The sequence below is a fragment of the Notamacropus eugenii genome, chromosome X (assembly GCF_028372415.1).
Source record: "Notamacropus eugenii isolate mMacEug1 chromosome X, mMacEug1.pri_v2, whole genome shotgun sequence".
NCBI classification, from domain to species: domain Eukaryota; kingdom Metazoa; phylum Chordata; class Mammalia; order Diprotodontia; family Macropodidae; genus Notamacropus; species Notamacropus eugenii.
The window spans coordinates 51,859,951-51,874,743 of record NC_092879.1 but is presented as its reverse complement, the minus strand read 5'-3'; the positions used below and the strand labels follow the sequence as shown (position 1 = coordinate 51,874,743).

The 14,793-nt window shown below is 43.5% G+C and overlaps 1 long non-coding RNA gene across 1 annotated transcript; it reads right to left on the bottom strand.

Annotated features, from left to right (window-relative positions):
* Window positions 1-6,098: 6,098 nt before the first annotated feature.
* On the bottom strand, window positions 6,099-10,738 carry LOC140515296 (uncharacterized). The gene is made up of 3 exons (XR_011970932.1): window positions 10,384-10,738; window positions 7,076-7,237; window positions 6,099-6,927 (listed from the first exon to the last, which is right to left on the bottom strand). It is a non-coding gene; the product is annotated as an uncharacterized lncRNA (long non-coding RNA).
* Between the last annotated feature and the right edge of the window lie 4,055 nt (window positions 10,739-14,793).

Here is a 14,793-nt window from a genome sequence, read left to right as displayed (position 1 = left end):
CTAGGCAAGTCGCTTAACCCTGTTTGCCTCAGTTTCCCATCCCCATCCATGATCTGGAGTATCTAGTATCATTGCCAAGAAAACACCAAATGGAATCAAAGAGTTGGACACAACTGAAACGTCTGAACAACAAAAACAACAGTTCCTAAAACTCATTTTCTAATTTTTTTCTCAAGCACTCTCATTTATAAAAGAAAAAAGAATTTTAAACTCTTGTTTCATCTCTTCCAGGACTTTGAATTTGTGTCCAAGCTGTGTTTTTCTTTGAGACTTTGCATATAGATGTTTTAGAGTCGGCCTCTTTGGGTTTGTGTCTTGAACTTCCTTGCCACCATAATGGTTCTTTATACAGTGGGATTCTTTTTCTGTTTGCTCATTTTTCCAGTTTCTTGATTTTGAACTCAGAGGTTCCCAAGCTCCTTTGGCCTACTGCCCCCTTTAAAAAAAAATCACTCAATGCCCCCATGGAAATCTACTTTCTTTAACCCTTTAAAAGTTTTTTTTTTTGAAATTTGCATTATTTCAAAAACATCTTAAATTTAATAACTTGTAAGTTTGTGGGTTTCTTCCAGCATTGAAATTTTGATGATGCAATATTGTGTCATGTAACCATATAGTAGTATTGTATTATAAACAAGTCATTACAGGAACATATTCCTGCCAATGCATGCTGGACTTCCCGACAATGTGCTCACCTGCCAACACTTACTTGTTAAGACCTGTCATTGGACTTGATCACTGATGGTTATAACTTGCATTTTGTATATTTATTTGGAAAATAAGGTAATCATTATGACTTTAACTCTGTTACACAACAGATGAAACACATACGAACGATTTTTCAAAATTCTCTTCTTTCCTTATGCTTCCACCACCCCCATATTTTTATTCACCACCCCCAATTGTACCTAAGGTTACTACTGCCCCCCATAGTTCCAGTGCCCCCCAAGGGGCTGTATGACCCACTTTGGAAACTTTTACATCAACTTGATGTTAGGGCTGGGCTCTACGTACCTCTAAAGGGAGTTCTCTTCCTGTTGCTGCTTTCTTGGGATTTTGAATATTTTGTTATTCCAAGATCTCAGAGGCAGCTAGGGGACTTGTAAGATTTTTGGATCTAAGCAAGAGTAGACTGCTACAGAACTCAACTACTGTTGATTCAAAGTTGGCAGAATTCTAGGTTCCCCTTTCATCTGTGATTGCTACCCTTTGCAGGCTGGCTAGATCTTCTGCCTGGAAGGGGGAGCGAGAAGAGGGGGTAAGCCACACTGCTAACTGCTGGGCACTGGAGTGCTCTGCATGCTACATCTTTCTAGCCTGACCCTATCCCCGTTGTCCAGAGACCTCTTTGTCTATCTCCCTGTGCTGAGCTGAGCTGAGCTGAGCTAAAACATGACACTAACTTTTTCTGAATTTCCTCATCAGAATTTGGTCTGATGAATTTTCTAGGTGTGTTTGAAGGAGTTTTGTAGACTCAAGATCACTGCTGCTTCCTACCATGCTGCCATCTTGGACCCACCCTTCAAGCTCAGACAGCTGTCCTTTTGCTTGGGTGCAAAATGGGGCATTTCTAGGTGCAAAAACCTTCTTGGTTTGTTCTCTCCCCAGCGTTGGTTAGAGTAGCCTTAGGATAATAATAAGAATCAATACATATTTACTAAATGCTTACTGTCTACAGAAATAAATTTCCATAAGACATGGTCCCTGCTATTAAGTAACTTAGACTCTTGTGGGAGGATTAAACACCAATAGAGATAACTATAATATACAATATTATATTGGGATGTGTGCATTAAAGAGGGCCAGAGTCGTATGTGTGGAGAAGGAAATGGCAAACCACTCCCACATCTTTGCCAAGAAAACTCCAAATGGCGTCATGAAGAGTCAGACATGATTGAAAACGACCGGACAACAACAGAGTTCTATGTGAGATCTGAGGAAGATTAGCAACCTGGAGAAGCTTCTCGGAAGAAATTAGTGTTTGAATCAGTCTTCAAAAAGATGAATAGAAGTTCAGCTGGCAAAGATGAGCTGTGGAACATCCTAAGTACAAAGGCCTAAAAGATTCCCTTCTTAAATCTCCATCTCACTGTCCAGGTGCTTACAAACAGAAGTGTCCAGTACTCAGCACAGTGCTTGACATAGTGGGCACTTACTACACACTAGTTTATCAACTATGAACTTATTCAAGTCTCTCCCACCTCATCCTTAACCTTCACCTAACCTCAGCGCCCCTTTGATTTATCATGCTTTGTCTCTCAACTCTTTCACCACTGAAGTCCCGTAAAGAATAATTACTCAGAGTCTCCACTTCCTTACCACATGCTCATTTCTCAACCTCTTGTAATCTAGATTCTGACCCCACCAAGACACAAAAATCACTTTCTCTAAAGCTACCTGTAATCTCAGCTGCTACATCCAATGCCCTTTCCTTCAGTCCTCTCTGACCTCTGAAGCTTGTGATTCTACCTGTCTCCCTCCTTCAGGACATTCTCCTTAGTTTCTACCACACTACTATCTTGGTTTTTCCATTTAATTCTTTCCTTCTCAGTCTCCATTGTTGGATCATCATCCACCTGCATGGATGTTCTCCAAAGCTCTGTTCTCTCTACTCTTGGCTCAGGGATCTCATTAGGCTCCAGGGAGTTCAAGTATTATTTCTTTTTTTTTTTTTTTCACTGAAGAGTTCTGTATTGTTTTCTTGAACCTTGTATTTTTAGCTTAGATATGATGGGCTAAAGGATGGAGGTTCATTTTGGGATCTTTTTTTTTTATTTAACTTTTAACATTTATTTTCACACAATTTTGGGTTACAAATTTTCTCCCCTTTTATCCCCTCCCCCCCCCAGACCCAAGCTTTCTAATTGCCCCTGTGACCTATCTGCTCTCTCCTCTATCCTCCCTCCCTGCCCTTGTCTCCGTCTTCTCTTTTGTCCTGTAGGGCCAGATAGCTTTCTTGACCCCTTAACCTGTATTTCTTGTTACCCAGTGGTAAGAACATTACATTTGGTCCTAACACTTTGAGTTCCAACTTCTTTAGCTCCCTCCCTCTCCACCCCTTCCCCTTGGAAGACAGGCAATTCAATATAGGCCATATCTGTTTAGTTTTGCAAATGATTTCCATACTAGTTGTGTTGTATAGGACTGACTATATTTCTCTCCATCCTATCCTGTCCCCCATTACTTCTATTTTCTTATGGTCCTTTCCCTCCCCATGAGTGTCGACCTCGGATTGCATTCTCCTCCCCATGCCCTCCCCTCTATCCTCCCCCAACCCTGCTTGTGCCCCTGTCTCCCACTCTCCTGTATTATGAGATAGGTTTTCCTATCAAAATGAGTATGCATTATATTCTTTCCTTTAGTGGATTGTGATGAGAGTAGACCTCATGTTTTTCTCTTGCCTCCCCTCTTTATCCAACCACTAATAAGTCTTTTGCTTGCCTCTTTTATGAGAGATAATTTGCCCCATATAACTTCTGCCTTTCTCCTCCCAATATTTCTCTCTCACTGCTTGATTTCATTTTTTTTTAAGATATGATCCCATCCTCTTCAATTCACTCTGTGCACTCTGTCTCTATGTATGTGTGCGTGTGTGCATGTGTGTGTGTGTGTGTGCTCCCACCCAGTACCCAGATACTGAAATGTTTCAAGAGTTACAAATATTGTCTTTCCATGTAGGAATGTAAACAGTTCAACTTTAGTAAGTCCCTTATGACTTCTCTTTGCTGTTCACCTTTTCATGGTTCTCTTCATTCTTGTGTTAGAAAGTCAAATTTTCTTTCCAGCTCTGGTCTTTTCATCAGGAAAATTTGAAAGTCCTCTATTTCATTGAAAGACCATTTTTTCTCCTGAAGTATTATACTCAGTTTTGCTGGGTAGGTGATTCTTGGCTTCAGTCCTAGTTCCTTTGACTTCTGGAATATCCTATTCCATTCCCTTCTATCCCTCAATGTAGAGGGTGCCAGATCTTGTGCTATCCTGATTGTATTTCCACAATACTTGAATTGTTTCTTTCTAGTTGCTTGCAATATTTTCTCTTTCACCTGGGAATTCTGTAATTTGGCCACAATGCTCCTGGGAGTTTCTCTTTTTGGATCTCTTTCATGCGGTGTTCTGCGGATTCCTTGAATGTTTATTTTGCCTTCTGGTTCTAGAATCTCAGGGCAGTTTTCCTTGATAATTTCATGGAAGATGATGTCTAGGCTCTTCTTTTGATCATGGTTTTCAGGCAGTCCCAGAATTTTTACATTGTCTCTCCTGATTCTATTTTCCAGGTCAGTTGTTTTTCCAATAAGATATTTCACATTATCTTCCATTTTTCGAATCTGCGCGGTATGTTCTGAGATATCTGTCTTTCTCGAAAAGTCCTTAGCGTCCATCTGTACCATTCCAGTTTTGAAAGATCTATTTTCTTCAGTGAGCTTTTGAATCTCCTTTTCCATTTGGTTAATTCTGCTTTTGAAAGCATTCTTCTCCTCATTGGCCCCTTGCACCTCCCTTGCCAGCTGAGTTAGGCTAGTTCTCAAGGTGCCAATTTCTTCAAGATTTTTTTGGTTCTCCTTTAGCAGGGAGCTGATCTGCTTTTCATGCTTCTCCCTCATCCCTCTCATTTCCCTTCCCAGTCTTTCCTCTACCTCTCTAACTTGATTTTCAAAATTCCTCTTGCGCTCTTCCATGGCCCGAGCCCATTGGGTGGGCTGGGACACAGAATCCTCGATTTCTGTGTCTTTGCCTGATGGCAAGCATTGTTCCTCCCCATCAGAAAGGAAGGGAGGATGTGTCTTTTCTCCGAGAAAATACCCTTCAATGGTTTTATTTCTTTTCCCTTTTCTTGGCATTCTCCCCCACCAGTGACCTGACCTCTGAATGTTCTCCTCACACCCACCTCTCCTCCTGGTCCTCCCAGCCAGCGTTTGGGGACTGAGATTCAAATGCTACTTCCCGCCTTAGGGTTTTTGGCGGGGGCAGGGCTGTTATTCAGTGCGAGAATTGAGTCCAGGTGGTCAGGGGCAGGGCCGCCTCTCTGGCTCAGTTCCCTCAGGGGGTTTATGCACAGACCATCCACAATGGATCCAGGCTCCGCCCATTTGGGGAGCCCCTGTCTGTAGCCGCCTCTCAGCTTCTATCTCCTGGGGGGGCCCAAGCCATGGGGGCACCCCACTCCCCTCTCGACCCGCCAAAGACACTCTCTCACCTATCCCCGTCAGTCACCTGTTGGTGGGGGGGGCTAGTGCCTCCGCTGGAGATCCCGTCTCTGGAGCCTTCTCAGATCTGTACCTCTCGGAGCCGCGGCCGCCGCCACCGCAGGTCCGGGCTGGGCTCCGCGTCTGCAGCGCGATGGACCTTTTGCGAGAGGTTTGCAGGTCCCTCTGTGGGTGGGGGGACCCGCGTGGCCACTGGAGATCCCGTCCCCGTAGCCTTCTCGGATCTTTTCCTCACGGTGTCGTGGCCGCGGCAGGGCTGCCCTCTCTCCCCGTCCCGGCGCCCAGTCCACGGCGTGAAGGACCCCCCGCGAGAGGTTTGCAGGTCTCTCTGGAACAGAAATCTCCCTCACTCCAATATTCCATGGTCTCTGGGTGCAGAATTCGCCCTGGGTTAGTCCCCTCTAGCCGTTCTGTGGTTTGTGGGTTCGGAGCTATGTGTATGTGCGTCTTTCTACTTCGCCATCTTGGCTCCGCCCCCTCAAGTATCATTTCTATGAAGATGACTTCTCAATCTATAGCCAGCCCTAATCTCAGCTGCTTGCTGGATATCCCCTTTCAAATTTTATATGCCCCTTTCCTAAACATTCCCCTCTAAACTTCCCTGTTTCGATTGAGGGCACCACCATCCTCCCCTTTGAGTCCTCTCCATCCCTATCTCTGTCACTTGGTTGCTAAGTCATATATCGTCTACCTCCCCACAGCATTTCATTCATTCACCTTTTCACCCACATGGCTAACACCCTCTTTACTGGACTATTTTGGATAGTGTTCTACCTGGCCTCTGCACCAAGCCTTTCCCTTATGCCAGTCCATACCCCTTCCCAACAGGCTTTTCAACTTTTTTTTGGAAATCTTTAGAAGCATAAAATAAAATAGGATTACAAATGAAACCAATTCTGTTTAAATCATTATTTATGATTTCATAACTCAGTAATCAAAATATTTTTAAAAACAAGTTCACAGACCCTTAAGGTTAAGGTTAAGAACACTTGCTATAGTATCATTCTGACCAACAATAACAAAAGCCTTACTATGTGTCAGACACTCTTTTAAGCTTTGGGGATATAAAGGCAAAGGGGATACCATCCGTCCCCTTAAGATGACATTCTAATGGGGGAGACAACATGAACGTGCCTAAGTATATGCATGATATATACAAAATGAATACAAGGTTGTTTAGGAAAGGAATGCACTAGCAGTTGGGGGAGGTTAAGAAAAAGATTCACATAGAAGGTGATTCTTGATGTAACCAGTGATTCCAAGATGGTGCTCTTTCTCTCAAAAACCTTCCGTGGCTTTCTATGACATATAGATTAAAATGCAAATTCCTCAGCCTGACATGGAAGGCCCTCCACCTTCATTCCCGCCTCCCTTTCCAGACTGATTTCCTATGTCATTTTTACAAATAACATTCTAGGAAGATTAGGCTACAGGCTACTCCCCAAATTAAAATACGTTGGGACTGGCATCTTGGGCATTTTCACAATTCACACCCCCCCCCCCCATGCCTGAAATTCACTCAGGCTCCTTGTCTTTTTCCAAGGTTCAACTCCAACACTGTCCCTTTAGTGAAGTCTTCCCTTATAACCTTAGGTGGTCATGGACACTGTCCTCCATTTTCCTCATACTTGATTTTGCATATATGCTCAATCCTCTTGGTAGAATGGAAGCATCTTGTAGGCTGGAGAGGACTGTTTCATTTTGGCATCTGCATTCCCAGCACCTAGTACAAGAGGTGTTTAATGAATGTCTGTTGAGTTAGGAGAATAGTGTTTTTGTGGAAGGTTACCATCTTACCAATAGTGTTGTCCAGCAAAATTACCCACATTTGCACCAATTAAATGCCTTTCTAATCAAAGCCTGCTTCTCACCTCCATGACACCCTCTTTTAAGAAGCAAATGCAGAGCTGGTCAGGGGTAGGAAGTGGGGTGCAGGTGGGAGGTTGCGCATTGCAGTGGGCAAGTAGAAGCTTCTGAAACAGGTACTGCTCCTCCTGTACAATCTAGTCATCCATCGCTAGAACACAAAATGCCTAGAGAGAAATAATAAATGACAAGGTTGAGGAGGCAGGACAGCACCCCAAGGTCTGACAAACTCAGTTCCCGGAGTGTTCAGCAACAACTGTTCTCAGAACGTTATCAATGGCAATGATCCCATTCCATTAGGTGAGCTGACCTACACCTCCCACCCCACCCCCGCACAGGAGCTAGGCTATAGTAGTTTAGAAGTGCATTGAGAATCTGATATTGTCTCCTCTTCTGTCCAATTCCAATTGTCTGTCTCTAAGACCTGCCTATTTAGCAGAAGTGATAAATTCGGGTAAAAAGGAGATATTGGAAAGAGAATGGGCAAGTGAATGAAGGAAGAAGCAGATGTTCAAGGTTTACAAAACACTTTCCTCACAATAAACCTTTGTGGAGGTTATAAGGAATGTAAATGTTACTGGGGAGGAGGGGAAATGACTTGTCAAAGATCATATGGCTAGCAAGACTTGTCTCCTCACCTTTTGCCTTAGAATGACAATGATCCAAGTTCTTATCACTAAGTCTCTGGCCTCCTAGCTGGTCTCCCAGTCTCTTGTTGCTTCCCTCCTCCAAGCCACGGTGCCTAATCTTCCCCAGATCATTTTGTCTGTTACTCCTCTATTCAGAACCTTCAGTGCCTCCCTATGAAGTCAAAGTCAAGTCAAAACTCCTCTGTTCAGCTTATAAGGTCCTCTGTGACTGAACCCTATCCATAACTAGGTTTATATCTTCCTCCTCCCAAGTATGCGCTCTCTGCTACAGTCAGGACAAACTCATCATGGATGCCCACAAAATGTCCAACTCTCAGCCCCTTGATTTCATAATAGTTTCTACCTGGAATATAGTCTTACCTCCCATGACCTTAACGGAGTAATATAAGAATTAAGGTTTACAACACAGTTTACACCCCTTCTCTCATTCAACCCTGTAAGAGGATCTAATGTTCTTTGTCCCTTTATGTGTGTGTACAGGTGTTATTCATTTCCCTGACGGCATGGTCTTCTTCGGCAACGAAGGACAAACACAACAGGTGTTATTATCCCCTTTTACAGATGAAACTGAGGATCAGGGAGCCTAAATGATTCGCCAGGGTCCCACAGCTAAGGTGTGTGTGAGATGGTGTTCAAACTTTCATTTCTTTAAAACCAATAAGCACCCCTAGATCACTCATTTTGGGGGGAACTCCAATTTCACATAGAATTCTTTTATGTGTCATATCTCTCCAAGCCAGATTGTGTTAGCTAAGGACAAGATAAGTCTGTATCAGCTGAGAACATAGCAAGGACTTGACAAGGACTGATGAGCACTAAGTTCCAGACTTGGAGAGAATTTACAGAAAAATACAGTCAAGGTGATTAGGTTCAGAGGGGGCTAATGAGATCATGGGTCCCTGGAAGGAAGACTTGGCTGAAATCATGGGACTTAGAACCAGAAAGGACTTTGGAAGTCATCTACTTCTAGGTGGTGGTAAAGTGGAAAGAAATAGCTCTGTCACTGGGTGACCCTGGGCAAGTCACTCTACATTTCTTCATCTCAGTTATCTCATCTGTAAAGTGGAGATAATAATGCACCTACTTCACAACGCTATTTGTTGTAAGGACCAAATGAGATATCATGTGTAAAGCACTTTGTAAACTTTAACTGGCTATAGAAAGATTATTATTATTTAGTCCTATTATTATTTTATAGGTGAAAAAACTGGGGCCCCAAAAGATATGATTTGCCCAAGGTTACACAACTGAGCCAGGATTTGAACTCAGGGCTTCTGAGTTCAAGACCAGTGCTGTTCAAACTGCACCTTAGAGCCAATTGGTTCTCTTGCAGCTCTGCTGTATGTGCTGGCAAGGTGTGGCCTGGGAAGGAGGGCATGAGGAAGGCCAGTAAAGGGTTAGGCTACTCTCTGTCCAGCCACAGGAAGATAGGGGATGTCCAGAGCACCTGAAAACAGCCAGTTCTTTCTCATCTAAAATGGAATTGAAGCTAACCCAGAAGTTTAGGACTATAGCTCCCTGGGAAACAGCAGTGAGAACTGCTATTTGGTCCAGCTGGGGGCCACCTCACCACTGCCTGGGATTGAATGGGCCAGAGGTGGCAAACACACCACCCACCCTGAACCAGATTAAAATGGAATTGAGAAATATTTAACAAGATAAATAAAAAGAGACTAAAACATAGATAATGTGAATCTGAGTTTTTCAAAGTCAGTAGACAGCCCACAGGGATCCTTCCATTTCTATCTGAGTCTGAGCCACACCACAGTATGGAGGTAGGACAAGGGTTAAGGGTCACATCCAAATGTTCTTCATTCAGGACCACCCACTTGATCACCAGTCTCACTGGATACCTTGGCACTGCTTAATTACACTCGACTTACTGTGGCCACCTGCGGTGAGTAAGAGCTCGGCAGGGAGACTGATACCTTCTCTATCTCTCTTATTACTTTACAGCCGTAGAGAAGGGGGAGGGGGAGGAAGGCAGGAGGAAGTTTGTTTGCTAGGGAAAGGTCATTGAAGAGAGAGGTAGGAGCCAGAATGAGATCATGCTATCTCAGGCTAGTCGCTTTCTTTTAGGCCTCAGTTTTCTCATCTCTAAAACTAAGGAATTGGACTGGAAGACGGTCTTTAAACAGCTCTAAGCCTATTCTGTGATCCTGGGAACAGAAAGGGTTCCGGGGGTGAGTGAATTTAAATGGATATACATAGTGATTTAAGGTTTGCAAAGGGCTCATACATATGTCATTAAGTCCTAACAATAACCCTGTGAGATAGGGGCCCTTATTATCCCCATTTTACAGATGAGAAAACTAAGGCCCAGAAAGGTTAAGATGATAATTCATAAATAATTTATCACATAACCTCTCTGGGCCTCACACAGCCAGGAACACACAACCAGTAATGTCCTAGGCAAAATTTGAACTAAGATCCACCTGATTCCAGGTCTACTACTGTATGCACTGCGCCACCTAGCTACTTCCATCCCTTGTTCTTTACCAGTTCCTTGATGGGAAACTGCAGGCTTTTCAGGACCCCTTTTAGGGTTAGGCTTCTTAGAGTTGAAAGAGTACTGGATTTGAGCCTGATGATCTGGGTCTCGTCCAAACTTTGCTACTTTACTAGCTATGTGACCTTGTGCAAGTCATTTCCCCTCCGCCTACCTCAGGTTCTTCCTCTGTAAGCTGAGGGGTCTCCAAGGTCCTTGCCAGCTCAGAATCCTATGGTGTCACCCTTCATGGTAACTCCCATTCTCCCCTCAGGTTTTGTATCCTGTAGCATATCTCCTCCAGACCTCCTCCCAGGTTTGGCATCTTGCTGTTCTGAGGGATGCATGGCACTCAGGCCCAAGGCCTTGCTGCCTACAAGGGTGTAGGACATGGAGGTGAAGAAGGACTACCTCTGGCCTCCTTTTCGGTCTTACTTGGGAATTTCTGACATGCACAGACATACGAATGTACGTTCACAGAGTCATGGCCTGAGCTGGTGACAGCCAATGACATTGCCCTGCCTGACTGCTTTCACGTCTGGGTGTGACTAGGTCAGAGTCCAGGGAGGGTCTAAATATTGAGATTCCAGGCTGCCAACTACCAGCTGGAGAAGAGGGATCATCTCAAAATGTCCATCTGGAAATAAAAATGACCAGAGCGAATTTCAACGGATGGCTGCCAGGAAGGGGCCCTGGTCAATTTTGATTTGCTCCACCCCCAAAGCTTTGGCCCAGTGCCAGTGGAACCTCCAAGGTAGGGGGTCTAGCCTGAGCTTGGCAGGATTTGAGTCCCAGTGGGAGGGGCTCCAGCCTAGCTCCCTGGGCCTGTTGCCTAACTAATGTGTGCACACTAGGCAGCTTTCATTTGTCGGTAAAGTTTGCCTTAATGGGTAGCTACTGCTTGAGTTTCCACCATCTTATTTGCTCACTTGGGATCAGGAATGGAGGTGGTGAACAAGATAGAGAGAAGGACCTTAGAGGTCACTGGGGTTTTTACCAAGCCCCAGGGAGGTACAGTGATTTTCCCAAAATCACACATGGGAACATAAATCTCGAGCTGAAAGGTCCAACTCCCTCATTTTACAGAAGAGGAAACTGAGGCCCAGGGATGTACAGACAAAATTTCAACCCATGTCTTCTTTACTCCAAGTCCAGCACTCTCTCCCTGTGCCACAGTCTTCATGAGAAACAGTATAGTGGGACAAAGAATATTAGATTCAAAGTCAAGAAATTAGGGTTGGAATCCCAGCTCTGATACTTGCAAGCAGTGCACTACTGGGCAAGCCAACTCCTTTCATTAGGTCTGAGTGTCCTCCTCATTAAATTTCAATAAATAACATTTGCACTCCCCACTTCACAAAGTTGTTGTGAGGAAAAGGCTGAGCATTAGAGCTCTGAACAAATGGGAGTTATTATTACTAATTACTAATAATTCTATAATTAAGCAGTAATTATTACCAATAATAATTAGTAGTGATAACAGTAGTAACGTCCTTGGCTAGCCCCTTGGACTCAGGTTGGATATTGGCCAATTTGGGCACCCAAGCTAGAACATGCAGTAATCAGTCAGTGGACAAGAATTTATGGAGCACTTACTCTGGCTCCATACTTCTTACAAGATCTTTCAACAGGAGCTGGATAACTCCTTGGGGTTGGAAATGTTTATAGAGGGGATTCTCATTTAGGCCTAGATTGGAGTGAAGTTCTGATTCTCTGAGTCTGTGATATATGCCCAGTCCTGTATGAGTCACTTGAGGGGGAAACAGAAGTAGAAGATGGAATCCAGGTCCTCTCCTCAGGAAACTCACAGTCTAATTGGGTAGACAAGATACACACAGAGGAAATTGTAGACAGACAATTAAGCTCTAAGCATACGGCCCTATTCCAAGATCTCATTGTTTCAGGGTGTGACCTGTGTCCTCCAACTTTGTGCTAGTGGAAAGCGCTCTCTGGGATATTTGAGTCTGGTGGAAAGACTTTGAGTAGGGTCCTGGAGACAGAAGATGTCGACATGGTGACAGACCATGGGCTCTAAGGAACAGCCTGGTTAAGTACAGAGAAGTTCATTAGCATGGAGGTTGGCTACTTGGTGATGAATTCTTTGGCCACGGCAACCCATAAAACAAAGAAGAATGCCGAATGGCCCCAAGTCTTAGGTGGCCTTCTTTTGACTCTGTACCAGTGGTGGCAGCATCAGAAAGGGGGCCAGAGAGTGCTAAGAATAAATTAACTATTGCTTGTCTGAACGGGAGCTCCTTGTCCAGTGACTGAGCAGACACACTAATGGATAGCATTTCTACACGTGTAAATTACTCTCATACAGATTGCACAGAGATGAGAAAGTAGGTATGTGGCCTGGTAGTTACTGCTAGCCCCTCTATCCCCTTTTTTGGTATCTATGGTTTTTTTCTCCCATTCTTTTGGCATGTTTCCCTATTTCAGAAATCTTGAGACAAAATACCTCAACACTCTCCAAATGTGTCACCTCCAACACAGATCTCTTCTGTGTATGCTTGTCCTAGTCTAGTGACTCTTCATCGAGCAATACATCAGAGACTGCTATTAGGATTCAATGTGGTGACCCGCCCCCCCCCCCCACCTCTGTCATTTGACGAAGAAAAGACTTGCAGAAATCTTCACAGATATTTTCCACTGTTCATCTCTTTGTTGTTCTCTTTCCAATTTCATACTTAAATGGTTTGGGGATGATCTGGCTAAATTGGGTCTCTTGCCAAGCTTCCCGTAAATGTGAATTTCCATCCACCACTTTTTGCTGTTTTGAGAAAATACTGCTCACAATCCTTCTCTATAAGATTTTACAAACACTTATATTCTAAACCAATGTTTCCCTTGGCTGCCATTGCTCTGCTTGGCAGGGAAATCAAGTGTGTGATGGCTGAGGCTGTTTCTAGGTTCTTTTGGTCTTCTAGTTAAGGCAGTTGATTTACATCAGTTAATCTTCCTTTTAAAACAGTGATAATCTGTATCAGTCTTTCTTCCTTTGTCCATGTCCCATTTTTGGCATCGATAATCTGTTTTAATAGGTTGGAGTTGCTTTGCTTGCACACTATTTTTATTCTTTCTTATAATTTGGTGTTGATTGTGATCTTTGCTCTAACAAGTCTAGGGTCTGACTGTACACAGACAGCTGATTCAGAAATGACTTCAACATTGGTAACCAGTCGCTTCCTGTCAAGATAAAAATCAATTTCATTCTGTGTGATGTTAGGCAGTGCTCCCCTCACCCTATTCTTATAGAAAGTATTGGTGAAGCATAGGTTCTCCAACCTGAACCATACTTTTCCTATATATATTCCCCCATCCTTCCTTATGCCCATCTTTGCATTAAAATCACCATGTGCTAAGATGGATGCTGATTTAAATAGGAGGGTCTCATCTAATTCTTTGTAAACTTTCTCTGCCTTCTCATCCTTATTAACACATGTTGGTGCAGAAGCAGCAGTTATCTTCATGGTAGTATTTTCAGCAAATGCCCGTCATGATGGCCACGGTATATATATAAGTCAACCAAAGTTGAGCATAAAAATTATATTTGTCCTGTCGTTGGACACACAATCAAACCAACTCCACCAACTCCTTTATTTGTCTCTCCCAGGAGAATCTGAAAGAGCTTTCCATTTAGCTGCAGTATCCTTCTGTCTCCCAGTTTCATTTCTAGCAAGAAAGGTCAACTCATTGATCACTGGACAGCAAGCTTGATTTTATGTACCAGAAGTTACCTGAATATCTATAGATGGTCTAAAAACTGGACCACAGTGAGGCATCAAGGAAAGTTGGGGGAAGGTGTGTATGTGTATAGGTGTATGTGCATACATATATTCAGAAGCAGGAAGCACAAATATATATGTGTGTGTGTCTGATGTGTTTATGTATGTATATATGTAGAAATGTAGGATAAGCAACAACCACAATGCCTTGGCCAACTGTTCACCAAGATATATGTGCAGACTGCTGAAACATGGCTGGGCAAGCAGACAATAGCAGCTGCTCAGTCTCATCAGGCAGGAAGGGTGTGGTGCTAACTCTAAAGGTACCATATCTAGACCCAGGTGCTCCTTCCTGGCCTCAGTACATTCAAGAGCATCAGGTAGATTTTTTTAGAATGAGATTAGGTTGGTCTGGATTTCTTTCTCTCTTCCCTTTAACTCAGGGATTCTTAATTGGGAGTCTATGAACTTTTTTGAAAAAAAAATCTCAGTAACAGTTTTAGTATAATTGGTTTTCTTTGTAATCCTGTAAATTTTTTTTTTTGCATTTAAAAACATGATTTTGATAAAAGCCTCCAGAGGCTTCATCACACTGCCAACAGAGTCCAGGATCTGAAAAAGATTGAGAACCCCTGCTTTAACTCTTTCCACATCTACACTGGCTCTTCTCAAACATTCCTCAGGAGATAGTTTCAAGTCTATCCCTTCTTTCTGATTTGATCTGTTGGCTCTTTGGATTAAAACAAAACACACACACTCTCACACACACACACACACACATACACAGACACACACACACACACACACACACACAGACATGCACAGACACACAGACACACACACACACACACACACAC